The sequence below is a fragment of the Aptenodytes forsteri genome, unplaced genomic scaffold, assembly GCF_000699145.1.
Source record: "Aptenodytes forsteri isolate BGI_AS27 unplaced genomic scaffold, ASM69914v1 Scaffold108, whole genome shotgun sequence".
Classification (NCBI taxonomy): Eukaryota; Metazoa; Chordata; class Aves; order Sphenisciformes; family Spheniscidae; genus Aptenodytes; species Aptenodytes forsteri.
In genome coordinates this window covers 362,272-377,413 of record NW_008794448.1, presented here as the reverse complement: position 1 = coordinate 377,413, position 15,142 = coordinate 362,272, and the positions used below count along the sequence as shown (strand labels likewise).

The window sequence follows — 15,142 nt, the reverse complement described above, 5'->3', positions numbered from 1 at the left end:
GATTCTATAGGAGGCAGCAGAGAAAGGGAAATCAAATCTTGAGAATAACATCATCAGAGTTCGGAATTATGCTCTGCAGCAACGTTCTTGATTGACATGAGAAGAACCAGAAAGCAGTGACTTGGAAAACTTGAATCGAGGTAAATGGGAACCTCAGGAAGACTGTAAGTTGTTGAATGAAGATACTGTAGGAAATTTGTATAAAAGAATTTGTGAAACATATAACCAGAATACAAGACTTAGAAAGAAATTTGAGGATACAAAATATCTAGGCAAATGGTGAGAATGGCAGGAAAGATGCTGATGCAAACGGTGCTGAACTTGCACATCAGTGTAAATAAGAGGAGATGGAGCAGCTCAGGCTGAGGGGAGCCCATTAGATGTACTGGCTGGAATATTTTCTGAGAAGAAAGGATGCGTTTGAAGGGATCTGTGATGGTCTCAGAAAAAAGCAGTTCCAAGAAGTGAATTTTAAATAGGTAACATGAGCATAAAGATACTCACTGAGATGGGGTGAAAGTTGAGTAGACAAGTCGGATGAAGGCACTGATCCATTTGTTGTTTGCAGTAAAGTTGCCATTGCAGAGTTGAAGTTGTAGTTTCTGTCTTTTTTTGTGCTGAACAAAATGACTATCCACATTTTGGTTTGAGCTGTAAAACGTGTAAAACATTTGAGAATAGTGTGTACCATTTGAATCTGACGTTTCCAAAAGAAACTTCTCTTATGCTTTTATCAGGAAACCAAGACATAGCTAACTTCATTTTAATTTTATCATGTACTAATTAATATTGCAACTTCAGAAATGGAATAACATCTCAGTGAGCTGTTAATCAAGTACCTTTAACGTTGCAAAAGCTAGACTGAATTGACATGTGGATTAATAAGACTGTTTTGGAAGTAGGTTTGAGATTTTGCCACGTCTTCTGTTACAGCAGTTCATATTGAAAACAACTTCAAAAATTGTTGATTCTTAAATATAGTGACTTTACATTCATATAAAGGAAACTAGAAATCTCCTTAGTGAGATTTGTTACTCCCTAAATCCAGAATTTAGTGATAGGTTAACTATGGAAATTAGGCAGATTTGGGGGGGGGGTGTTAAATAAAAAAACCTGTTAGTTTTAATTTTGGTACTGCTTGGCCAAACTAACAGTATCACAACATCTTCTGAAATGAATTCTGAGTTACTGCAGCATCTTCTAATATGACAGTTGGGTTAACGAACACTTGTTGACAGATTAGGTTGCATGTAGGTTAGACAGTTAACTTTCATTGCTCTCTGGAACTATTTATGTGAAAAGACACAGGTGTAGCTGCACAAACTGTGAATCAATTTTGTATGATTTAATCAGCCTATGCAAGGATCTCTCAAGTGAGAACCAGCTTCCCACTCAATTCACCGCACCTGTGTGTCTCCTTTCCTTGTGCAGGAGGAATCATTTGGAGAAGAAGCATCAGTTCACAATAGAGATATCATGACACTCAGTTGATAGTTTAGGGTTGATCTTAAAGCCGAAATGAAATTGGAGAGAAGACCTGTAACATCGCCTGTTAGATGTGAATAGAAATACAGGTCTAGATACTTTGAAAGGAATGAAGGTGAGAGGTTTTAGACCTTTTCCATTCAGGTTTTTTACTGTTTCTCTGAAAACTAGGAGTGAGACTGGAAAAGTTTCTAGGTTTTTCCCCACATCTGTCACAGGTGTAAGTTTTAATTCTGCACACAATCTGACTGAAAGCTTTGAACATAGCTGTAGTTTGTTTGCTGCTATGTGTGTATTTCATTAAATCCTGTACTCTGTGCTAACTAAACCTGTGAGTGTCTTAAATTGGTCTGTACTGACAGGAAAGAAATGGCACTTTCTCATTTAACAGAACAGCTCCCTAGATGCAGTCAACCATGTCTGTTCACCTCAGTGCAAAAGAACACCTTTTTATTACTCCCGAGTTCTGCAGGGACAGCTTAGCAAGGTTTTTTATGGCTCATACATCAATGGTATTGTTAAGCAATTTTCAGTTGCAGTGCTGCACTGCAACCTCATCTTCAAATTAAGCTTCACATTAAAAATGTACAAAGTGTACCTTGTCAGTGGGTTTGCACAGTTGTAATTTAAGGTACTGTTTAGATATTGAGAATTTTCAATAATAAAGAAACAGGAAAAGGCAAGTTTGGTCTTGCATATTCCCAGACTGATTTTGCAGAGTGATGTTTTAGGAAAAGCTATTTTATATACTGAACAAACTTAGTATAAAATGATTCAGGTACTTACAGAATCCCTTCCCTCAATATGTTTGTTTCTTCAAAGTGGTGATCCACTGAGGCTGGCAATACCTTCCCCTGCCACTGGGTAAACAAGACAACTGCATGTGCAAAATATAATTGCTTTGTGCATGTGTAGTAGATACCACACTTTTCATTGTTCACTGGCCTGCTTTGGTGTATTTCTTGTAATTTGGAGAGCATGAACAGGAAGTAACACAGATTGCGCTTTAAAACAGGGTCTGAGAACATGTTGTAAATTATTTTAGGGTTTAAATGAATGCTGCTGTTTCTTTTTTTTCCATAGTATCTAATTTTATAATTTTTTCTAACTTAAATTAAAAATCAGAGTCCTTGCTGTAAAAGTCTGTTAGTCAGAGCTGGTAAGCACGACTGCTGTTTTCTAAGAGGCATATAGAGATCAGCAACACACGGTTCAAATAGTAATTAGTGGGTGCACTGTCAGTGACTTGCTGTAAGAAGATATAAACTCAAATACAGCAGTTTACATTTTCTATCTTCTGCAAGCCTGGCTAAGGCATATGTACATTCTGGAATGTAATTTCTAGAGAGTCCCAGGAGAAAGCTTGATGCCGTTATTAGCTAAAGAAACTTTACTATATGTGAGGAAGACAGTAGGAAAATGTCATATTTGACACTGATCTTAAACTAAAGGTAATTTCACATAGTGAGAGAGAAGCATTTCATCTTCTCTTTGAATAAGAATAGTAAGTCATCCCTGTGCTAAATTCCTTCCTCCATTTGCTTGTATTCTAAATGTTGTTAGTCCTGTGCTTCTGCTTTTTTGAAAGAATAAATAAAAGCAAGTTTCCCATAAGTAATTTTAAAAGAGTAACCACACTTGTTGGAAGCCTAAATTCATGATTAAATGTGTTGTTAATTAATACATTATGTCTGATCTTGAGACTTCAGTTTATAACTAAGTCATAGTAAAATTATCATAGAGTCCTGTAGATTAAAAAAGGTATTTATTTCAGATAAATGCAAACAGAAATAATGCAAAGGACTGTATTTCAGTCACAAATACAGCCGATGTGTTCTTAGGGTTTTTTGAGAAGAGTGTTCTGTTCAGATTCATTTGCAGTTGACTATAAGGATGAATCATATGTGAGCAAAAGCTGAATCAGAACATCAGAACAATATACATTTTTTTCTGTTCAGCTGTTTAAAATCGTTTGACATCCTACTGTGAAGACTGTTTAAGTAATAATTGTTGTCTGATTGTAGACGGTAGGGGAAGAGGGAGTTATGCTGTGGGTTTATGGATGTCTGTTCCATAACAAGATCAATATTCTCCAATTGCAAATGGTTTAAAAAGTTGTACTGGTGAGTTGAAAGCCAGTGGTATAACAGCTTGACTTGGAGGAAACCTTGGGAGTTGCATTTGTCAAGTGGCTAGGAAAACTGTTCATGCATACCCAGTATCCAAAGCTTCACTGGCAGCCCAAACATAAAGAACTGAAAGGTCATTCTTCTTCTTGCAGTATGATGGTTTGTTGACATATTTTGACACACTGGTACAATGCTGAAAGGTTTTGACCTTACTGCAACACTGAGGGACTTGGGGTTTGTTTAGCTATCTAATGCTTGTAGATTTTCACACATGCTGGGTTTTGCTCTGCTCCTTTTTCTCTCCCTCCTGGCTCCACTTGAATTAGTAAATTAATCTTAAACAAAAATGGATGTAGATGGAAGAGAGAGTTTATGATGATTTTTGCCACTTTTGACTATATATAGATAAGTTTCTTCAAAAATAATTCACTTTTTTAAAATTTGCCATGCCAACTTGGTAACCTTAGTAGCACTGAGTAAGATATGTTTGTTTATAGACAAGAAGAGAATCAAAAGCAGTGAAGAGTGCTGTTTTCTGCTAGTTTACTGATTCAGTAGTTTAATTTGTGAAGATGATAAAATTTTGTGTTCTCCTGTGAGATAAACAGATATATGTGTACATTCACACACACACACACACACAGAGGCATACCTCTGCACTTCACAAATGTTCTAGATACATTTAGCTTATTTCCAACAGCATTTGACATGAATTATTGTTACCTTTATTTAATGACACATGGACAGTATAAAAATCAACATGTAGTTTAGAGCTAAAGTAAAAAAAAAAAAGATTTTTCATAAAGTAATGGTTTTAGATTTTACCAGTCATCCCCTCTTTAACAATGTGATTGAATAACAGAGCATAAAGACATTTTCCATTGAGACCATGGCTTATGCCTAGCATTGCCATAATGTTAATCGTTTCGCTAAGCATTGTAGGTTGTTTTATTTTGTATCAAAACTAATTTTTGTCAAAGCAAAGAAAGAACAGACCATACTGTATTCATGTTTGCATTTACATTTGAATTGATATTAATTAAGTATATGTTTTCATGCGTTGTTCTCCTTAGATACTGTATTTAATATGGACATGAAATTGGGATTTTCATTATAATTTAATTCTATTACTAAAACCGCTTCCACTGCTAAGATTGTTACATTCTCAGCTTAAAAAGTAGTAAATGAAGCACTACACAGCTTTGTTTAAAATTTTTTTCCCTTATATTTTTCTGTACTGTCTTAAATATTATTATGTCACAGGAGACTCATGTAGTGCAGATAGAGCGTTTTCAGCTTCCATCCACATTACTGCAAGGCTTCAGCTCCAATTTTCCTGGTATTTCTCATTCAGATTAGACAAGCATCTAAGTTTATGTACGATAAGAGCTGACAGCATAGATCCTGCTATGCTTGCCAAAGGCCTGGTTGCAGACACTCCGCTATGTCAAGGAATGTCAACCCCCCACAGACCTTACCTTTCAGAATTCCTTGTAATTTTTAATTGACATTTACATCTGACATTTTCAATGTATTTCTTAGTGTTGAGTCTTTATCTACCTAGCAATAGTTAAAACCAAACCAAACCAAAGCGAAAAGAATCCCTTCCTGTAAACTATGATATCATATATTTTTTACTTAACAAGGTCAAGTTGCTGGGCTGAAACTCAAGAATGACCAACTCCCCCTTCCTTCATGTAATTCTATATTTGCTAGTCTAATCCATTTCAAATGACAATTGAGGAGGGTAATAGGAGTATAAAGCGAAATTTAACTCATAGTACTAAGGAACAAAAATATCATTATTACTGTGCATCATGCACAGAAAGGATACAGAGATTTCGAGGAAATTTTAATAATATTGATAGACATTTTTCTTTGAGTCAGGTACTTGAATATTGAAAGTGGTACCTTCATACCCATATTCATGTGACATATACATGTAAACAGCATAATATTGCGAATGAAGTGAAGCTGGCAAGTATGTAATTTAGCTGCATGTTGCAGTGTGTTGTGCTTCCTTGCCTTCAGAAACTCAAGTTTTCATTTGGTTTAAAATACTAAAAGCCTAATAAATTAGTATGAGCGTAATTATCCATCTATTAGAAGTTAGAATGAAGGACTACAGTTGATCATAAATGTCACAAGGCAAAGAAGTAGAAGAAGCATTTTGTCACAGATAATGCCGCTTTTCTTCTAATTAGTTAATTTACATTTTACAAATTAAGGGCAAGATTCAGATGGAAGATAATCTAGTAGCATATCATAGCTTTACTGACCTGTATTTGTATATGCCAAATTTAAGTTAATTAGAAATGTAGATGCTGTTTGTTTTATCTGTCAAAAAGCTCATCTTAAAAAAAAAATCTAGACACACTTTTTCTCTCAACATTTATCATCTAAATAATAGTCTTGCCAAGATGGCAGCCTCATAATAAACTCTTTTCAGTGGAGTGATGGGTAATGAAGCTTGCTTGTGAAGGCAGCGAAAAATGTTGTCTAGCCAAATGTGTGAATATGATGGCTAGAGAATCAGTGGACTTTCTCAGTCATCAATCTTTTTAGTAGCCTCTTATACATCTGAATATTTTGATAGATGATCTAATAATTGAGTTATCTATCTTTCTAACTATCAGAGTTGCATAAAAATTATTCTCACATGCTATTGAATATTATATATATTGGGCATCCAGTAAATTTTTCAAAAAAGGTTCAAGAGGTGAGGGAATTTAGTTGTGTCTTAAGCAGCCTTTAATATATTAAATGATAAACTACTATATATAGAATATAAAACTATTTGTATTAATATAGGAAAAAAGTAAATAATGTCAATAACTGATTACAGATAAGACTCACAGTAAATAAAGCACATAAAAACATGAGACTGGTGAGGTTAGTGCACAATCTAAGAGAAATCTGAGGTATAAAATGAGTAGATTCAGTAGTCCCTGGCCGGTTAATGGACAGCAGTTACATTTCCATACAGTTGCACAAATTCCTTGTGCCTAGGAAATCTTGGCTTAGGCAAAAAGAAATGCAGTGTCACTGTGGAGTCCCAAGTTACCATTCAGCCTCTGTTAGAGCAGTTTCTCTTGATTAAAGATGAGACTGAAAAGTATATATTGAAACTGCCCACATTTTGTTTATTCTGGGCGATTGTACAATGTGGATTTGTGTTGCTGGAGCACAAGAATCTGCTTTCCTAGGATGCTAATCTTGCATTAAAGGAGGCACTCAGGGTATTTGGGTAAGTTGCATTAAGCACATCGTCAGATGTGTCCTACTAGGGCTTCTGAGTAGCGGAGCAAAATGATTGTTGGTGTCGGTGTATTTTTTTAAACACTACACTTCAAACAGACATTATATAATTCTTGACTTCGGATGCATTTCTGCTCAAAGGGTCAGGTAAAAATTATTTTAACAATAATAAAAATATTTTTGCATTAAGAATATTTTTAATTCAAATATCTTTTTTCCCCCTCAGTGTCACCAGTTTATGTTCAATTACGTACTTTTCTATAGATTATATACTGTTCTTCCTTGTAAATTCTTGAAATCTGTATGTGGGGGACTAATTTTTTTTAAAAATGCAGTTATTCTGGATTACAGTATATTTTCATTTTTTAGTACTTTATTTGTAGGTTTCATAGCTACAGGAAGGTATAAACAACTATGTTTTATGAATAGTTCTCCACTTAGCAAAGTGGCTTTTCTTTCTCTGTTCAGAACTAGAGTGACCAGGGTACTTTCCTGAGGATATCAAAAAGCTGTTCAGTTATTGCAGAATTTTAATGGAAAAGGTATCAGAGGGATCTGCTTTATAGTTACTACCTGCTTAAAGGAGAAAGAGAAAGATGGATTTCAAGGAGTTGAATGTTATCATTTGACAAGTACTTTGTGAAAGTATCATTGGGCCTCGCTGGACCTTGCCACTGCATACAGATCTACAAATTTAACAAAGGTTTGGCTGTCTCACTGACAGCGGTTGTGACTCTCATGCTTAGTAAGCAAAGTTCTTGATGTTTAGGAGTTCTTGTTAAACATGCATATTAGTTTGAAACATTTTGGGTGCACATAAAGCAAGACACTGAAATAAGATGTATCCATCAAAAATGTAAAAGCTTACAATAAAAATGTGGTTCTGAAGTTCCACACTTGTCTTGCTATATTGCATCCCACATAAACAGTCTACATTTTTGTTCTCAGTAATGTTTACATTGATTTTATGCAATTTTAAATTACATAAGTGTAATTTCACATAAGCATAATTTATACCTAGAACTAAGGCAGTAGGAAACAAATTACAAAAAAAAAAAAAAAGGTTAAATGATTCTCTTTCATTACTTGGGGAGTTTTAATATAAGAAAGCTAAAATTGCTTCTGAATATATAAATTCATAAGCAATTAACTGGAATTGATCAAAGCCAATGGTTGATTTTCTTTACTATATGCGGCTTCTTCTGACCTTAACTAAATAGGCAATTATTCTAGTTAGTATTTGTAGCACGTCTACTTGAGAACATCCCAAGCTCCTATGCATACACAGTGTGTTATACAAACTTACGTATATATTTGTGTGTATAATTTTAGAATGTTTATATCTTAATTTAGGAAGGAGATCTTCATTTCCCTCTCCTGATCAAAATAGCAAGCATCTGTGTTCCTTCTGGTTTGTCATTTGATTAGCGTGCTCTCATCCATCACTAGTCTTTGATATGAACATCAAGAAATCATGTCCTTTTGTTTTAAATGGTAAATATGCCTTTGTCATGAATACTTACAGACATTCCAAGATTTACATCTGAATTGTCAAAGTGTAACTGCACAGCTTCTCTGATGTGTGACATTATTAGTGAAATAAAGAACTTTTTAATATTTCATGGATAGGCCTTAAATATTGACATTACAAGGCTGGTTTAGCTGTGATGCTGAAAAAATTTGTCCTTCATCCACTGCTTTTTATAAGATGTGTTGTTTATCAACAAGAGACAATCAACTGCACGAGAGCCTCTGCAGACATTCCTATTTGCATGGTCCAAGTCTGTCTCTTCAGGTTTCATTATTTAGGTCTGATGTCTAGTTAGCTCTTATCAAAACTAATACCATCTGAAGTACCAGGCTTCCGGTGGTCACACAACCAACATGAAAATTTCTTCAGTCTGACTAATATTATTAAAGACAGTATCTCTTTAAACTTGAGCTTTGTTTCGGTGTCTAGATCAATTACATCTTGTAAATGCATTTCCGTGAATGTTTCACTGCTTGTTTCAATAGATGAAATACATCTGAATTAAATTATATTCTGCACATTTTTAAATTAAAAAAATAATGAAAATGCAGGTGTTCATATTAAAGCTCTACTACCGTTCTTACTATGTCTTGATGCTACTAAGACAGAAAGAGAACTACTGTATTGCTGGCTTTTCATTGTTGGAATAATACAGTAAGTTAAAATGCTTTTGAAGAGACACACCTAGATGGGGTTTTTATCAACTATTTTATCAGCTATTTCTAGCAAAAATTGAGTGTGTCATACAAATACGTAATTTAATTTTAGTTCCTACAGAAAGCAAGTGTTCCTTGAAATCTTTGAGTACACTTATGCATGATAAAACATTATTTCCTGTGTTTCTTTTCTGCTGTTGCATTTATTGTGTTCTGAGATTATCATGGTTAAATTCATTTTGTGTCCTAAGTGCTGTAATGCTGAAATTGAATCTTTGAAATTTACAATTTCAAGATACTGCAATTTATAATCTTTGAAATTTACAAAATAGTTCAGAGAGGACTTTAGCAAGGGATCCCACAAAATGATGTAAGGGCCCATGATCATGATCAGCTTATAATTGCAATATTTTGTAATATCATATATATAATACACTGCAATATTTAGGTTTTTTCCAACTATTTATTGTTCTTTACCTCAGAGACTTTGACCACATTTTTTGTGTAATTGAGTTGATTTGATCCCAAGTTTGTTTAAATTATATAGTCATGTAAAATTGATCCCATTATTTATATCTCTTTATTTGGAATGTACTATTTACTTGATTTTAAAATAATGAAAAGTATACATATTTCAGGCTCTCTGTAGAAGAGTAATTTTGAAAGTATGTTCTCATTTATTTGTTTCAAAAGGAGAAACATCTTGCATCCTTTGCAGTACAGCCCAATACATTAAGTGAGATTTTCTGGCATACGAAGGATGCATGTGAGTTTTTGAGACACTGAAGCTGTAACCCAACTTGACGAAGACAATGATGGCACTGAGCTTCTGTCCAGAGTTAATCAGCTGCAGAATTTGTAAACTGCGTATGTGTCAAAGTTGAAAATGTTAGCACTCTGATAGAAGCTTGAAAAGGTTAGACCTGATAAAAGCCATCAGCAGTTAAAGAAAGTGATTTATGGGAATGTAATGACACAAAATGCCTCATTTATCACTCATATATAGATAGGTTAAGGTTTCTGTGTCATACTTTAAAAACTTGACCACTTAGAATTGTCAAAATAGGTACTTAATTGCCCATCATACATTTCAGTTCAAATTTCCTTTGCTTCAATTTTGGTGATTTTACTGTTTTGCTTCTCATATGGCTCTTTTTAAAGTCATTCATATTTCATATTTATTTCATATTTGTTTCAAATGGTATGCTCAGTGCACTGCTAGAACTTTTGTTAGGTAAAGCTGTTGATTTGAGTGCTATCCAAATCTTTTGTTGATTTGCAATTTCATTCAGCCTAACTGTAAGGAAAATAACTGAAGGTTTCATTTTCTTTTGTTTTATACGACTAATTCTCATCAAGAGTTTACAGCTTTCTAATTCAATCCTTACATTTCCTCTCCAAACTGAAATACGAGATTTAAAAGTGAGATCCATCAATTGGTTTCCAGTTCTAGTCACTTAACTTACTGTTTATCTCCATACAAATTAAATTTAATCCAAAACTACCAGTACTGTTAAATGATCCTAAAACAAAATAAAAATGTTAAGAAAAATGCACAGCATTATGTTATCCTTTTACTGGTTTGATTTGAGGATAACAGCAAGCAAGTCCCACAGATTTGAGACTGACTGGTTTTTTTTAACTGTCCACAGTTTCATCATAATGCTGAAAAAAAAGTAAATGCAAACATGGGTAAATCCTCATTAGGGAATTATCTTTAAGAACATATTTGTAAAATAAAGCAACTACTTTAAAGACATTGCATAAGTACTAAAATACAGCTTCAGCTGCCGAAAGGTGAAGTGTGATAATGAAGTTTGTAAGGATTTCTTTTTTTTTTTAGCTACTTATCTTTTTTAAACTATTTCATCCTCTTTTTCTTGATTTTATACAGAAAAGCCTGAACAAAATAATTTTAATTTTTAATATCGAAAAAACTTACCTTTTTGTTAGCTTTCACAATTTATGGCCCCAGTTGTATAGCATTCTGTTTGTTCAGCGATGACCTTCCAGGTTCGATTTAAAAAGAAGTCAGAAGCATTTGTCATGTCTGCTCGATCTTGTCCAGAGGTACCTATTGTAATTATAAAGGACTAATAAGGTTGTTTATAATACAACAGTCTGACAACCCTAAAAAATCTTCTGGAGAGCAACTTCTTTTTTTGTGTGTGTGTCTATCTTAAGGAAAAAAAAAACCTGTAATCCTCTCACTTTATGTTGCACTCTGTCTTTTCAACATTTAGTTGAGAAAGCATAAAGAACTTACATAAAGAACTTACACCTCGAAAAACTTAACTGAGTTGTAAAAGATAAGTTGTATAATTTGCTCATTAGTAATACCTTTTGGAAATACTCAGTAATAACATGGCTATAGTACAGTTGCACCCTATATTTAATTGGTGTATATAGAAGTGATGATGATGTACTTAGAAACATTGAATTCCTTTCGCAGTGTAAAGAAAAAAACCCACTTATTAACGTCTGTTGAAAAAATGTGAGATACATTAATATAGTGAGCTCTGTTTCTTAGAAAAAACAATCCAAATTAAGAAAATCTTGTTGTTTATTATAAGCATTATTAAAGTACTGCTGTAAGTAGGTGTTATTATAGTCAGATTTTTACAATTGACTTATGATCATTTTTCCCTTTGTATGTCTTTGTCTTCTTCCTGTCTTCTCTTTCCTCCCCCATTTCAGCATCATCCAGCAATACCACTTTTTTATAGGCATATACATAAGGTAAACAAAAACATACTAAAACCAATGGAATTTGAATGTTTGAGAGAAATGTTTACCTCTCTTGTGGGGTATGTAACAACACTGTAGTACTGTCAGGCTACCATACATCATTTAAATACCCTTAGACAGCAAAAGCAAAATCTTGACAATTTGGTAATCTCATCATGTGATTTCAAGAAGGCTTTTTTTCACATGTACAATTGAGACAAATTTATGTTGTATGTATTTATGGTTGTTAAACTCAAAATTGTCTCATTTCATTAATTTTTAACATTGTGCTCTCTTAATGACTATGAAGAAATGTATTAAAATGCCTTAATTATAGGGCTAGAAGAAGAGATAGCACAAGTCTTTTTAGCATATGATCTTTCAATTGTTCACTAAAGGATAAAGAGGGCATTGAAGCGTGGTTTAGATAACTGTCAGCAATAATAAAATGCAAGGTAGTTTGTAGAGCCTTTAAAGACCTTTCGGGGAAATAGATTTAATTAAAAAACAATAAAATGGACTTTTCATTTCAAAGAAATCCAAAATGTTATAAAATTTCAGGATGTTACTGTATTAAGAGTAATGAATGTTTCCAAGGATGAGGAAAAATAGCTGTGAAAATATTCTTTAGTGCACACAGCAGTGATAGCTTTATTTTGTGTGTGTAGATGTATGTCCTTTAGCTTTTAACACACAGACTATGGATAGCATATTAGAGGATATTTCAGGTTTTCTTAGCTGAGTGATTTTACCTGTTTGGGGTTTTTTAGTTTGTTATGCTTTTAACAAGTTGTTTGGTTTTTTTTAAATAAGGTGAACATTTAGCTTCTTAATGTAAAATTATGTTATCACGGTTACCTACAGAACAATATAACTGACATATTGGCAGAAGTTCATTTGCCTATTTGGTAGAGTCAATAGGCTCCTAGATGTCTGTTATATACTGTGAAAATACATTTCAAAGTATATTTCCAATTTTTGCTTTTTTCTTCTCATGTAATCAAAAATTGCATTTGCTAGTAATGTTTTTGGTCGTGTGGTGTGTTGAAAAGTTTAGTTAAGCACTTGTTCTGCGCTATTGAGTTGTACCACTTCTGGCAAACTAGGAGCAACTTAACTTGCATGTGATAAGCAATGGTTCATAAACAACATTGACTGCTGTCTTTTTAGAGTAGTTTTGCTCCCTTGCTTAGCCTCGTACTTTCCTGAGGACGTTTTTGTAAGTTGTTTTCTCTCACCCTGGTGCACACACATCAATTGCATTGACCAATTGGTTTGTCGTAGCCAAGTACCAAATGAATCTGCATGCAAGTTGTCTTTGTGTAGCAAGGTTTTTTACAGATAAATCAACTTCACCAAAGTGCATTTTCAGCAAATGCTGAAACTATCAGTTTTGTAGTTGTAATTGCTGGCCCAAGTACATTATGAAACATGTTCATAATGAAAATATGACTTCAATATTTAGGGTCTTGCTATATCCTCTAGTAAATTAAGTTTGGATTGTTAATTCATATCAGTGTTCACTTTGTCACTGACTGATTGTAGAAATGGAAAATCATCCCTGTTCTTGGAGTTGGTGATTTTTCTTTTAAGAAGAATAAGGGTTTGTTTTCTGCTTGCACACATACCTTGAACTGGAGCGCAAATGAATAGCAGTCTCTGTATCATACACTGGGCAATGACCGTGTGAGAAAGATAGCTCAGATACTGCTGAAAATGTACAAATGTGTGGCACTGTTCTGCATAAAAATGCCTCACTATTTTCTTCGTTGCTAGGCTTCCTGAGGCTTGAGACTCAGAACTACCCAAACTACCAGAGAGCATAGCAGAGCACATGCACAATTAGCTTTGGCAACCTTTCTGTATATGGTGTGCATGTTTTTGAGAAAGAAGTGCCTCACGTCATGCTGTCATCAAACTCCTTTCTGTTTTCAACTTTTTGTGTCCCTTTCTTCCCACTCACCTCTCCTGGTGTGGTAGGGCTATTAGGTATGATAATGTTTCTATAGAATAAACTCTACAATCTGATATTCTCCAATTTGCAGCTGATGGGCTCCTGCAGAATCGTTAGTTTTGATCACTTCTGTTGGACTTGTAAGTCCAATAGAAGTTCAAGTCAAATGTTGAGTCTGCTTGCTTTCCCCTTCTACTCGTGGTTTGTTTTCTGCTCACTGAAGTTTTGCGTAGTTGGGTTTTTATGACTTTGTTGGCATATGTCATACCAGAGATGACTGGTTTTCAGTAGTGACTTTTGTAAACTTTTGTAAGCAGGTTAAGCTCTCACTAAGTAAAAATTACTACCGTACAGTATGTTAGTTTTTGGCACAGTAATTTTTACTTTTTCATGTGTAATGAAGTTATTTTTAAAATGTTTTTTCTTTTGTTAAAAATCACATTTGCTAGATCTAGAGAGACCTCTCCTTACTGATTATAATCCTTTATTAAAAACAGTAGACATTTTCTATCACTTCTTCAAAATGCAACATTCAAGAGAGAAATGTGCATTATCAGAGGACTGAAAGCTTAATCTGACTTCTTGTAGGGCAGACTCTAGCTCCTTATGTGTTTGCCTAGTAGTTAGCACATCTCTAGCCTCAATACAAGCTGAGGGTTTCATGATGCCAATAATAAGACGACCAACATAGAATAATGGCCTTCATTTACACTGTTATGCGTTATGATTCTTAGTAACAATGATTCTCATGCATTTGCCTCTGGACAATGGACAGGGTAAGCTACAATGGCTATAAATTTACCTTTGAATCTCTGTTCCATCATTCGTCTCTTTTGTACTCCCAAGCAAATTACTCGTTGCTTCTATATTTAAAATTCACTACCTGTAGAAGCCTGATACTGCATCAAAATATTGCAAAGTCAAACTTAAAATTGATAAGGTGTTTTCTTAAAACTCAGGGTAAAAGACGCTGCAGATACAGATGTATGAATATGCTCCGTTATGAAAAATCTCTACTTTTGTAGCAAAAGTGTAAACCTAAGCACAGATCTTCTCATAACTTTCATTTTCTTATCACCATTTATAGTGTGTCAAGGAAGAGAAAAAGAATCCAGGATTACTGTCTGTGCTTTGGCATAAAACATTATGAAAACAACATAAAGTTCCAGATGTTTTTTGGCTTGTGTTAAGGAGATAAAGGATAGGATTCTAGGAAAAATACAAATCGTGTCGAAACTACCACTCAAATCATGCTTCTCTGCAAAACGTCCAGGGGAACAAGTTCAGAGAGAACAGTCTGTGTTCTCACTATTATGGAAAAGACTTTCCCAGTTGTAAAAGCACACCATACTGTCTGTTGTGTCCTATGCTTCTCTGGTCCTTCTCTGCAAAATCATCATGT

At 34.2% G+C, this 15,142-nt stretch overlaps 1 protein-coding gene across 4 annotated transcripts in view; it reads left to right on the top strand.

The window, feature by feature from the left end:
• Positions 1-15,142, top strand: part of CUNH15orf41 (chromosome unknown C15orf41 homolog) — a 105,002-nt gene that overhangs the window by 41,751 nt on the left and 48,109 nt on the right. The gene's annotated exons all lie outside the window — the stretch shown is intronic.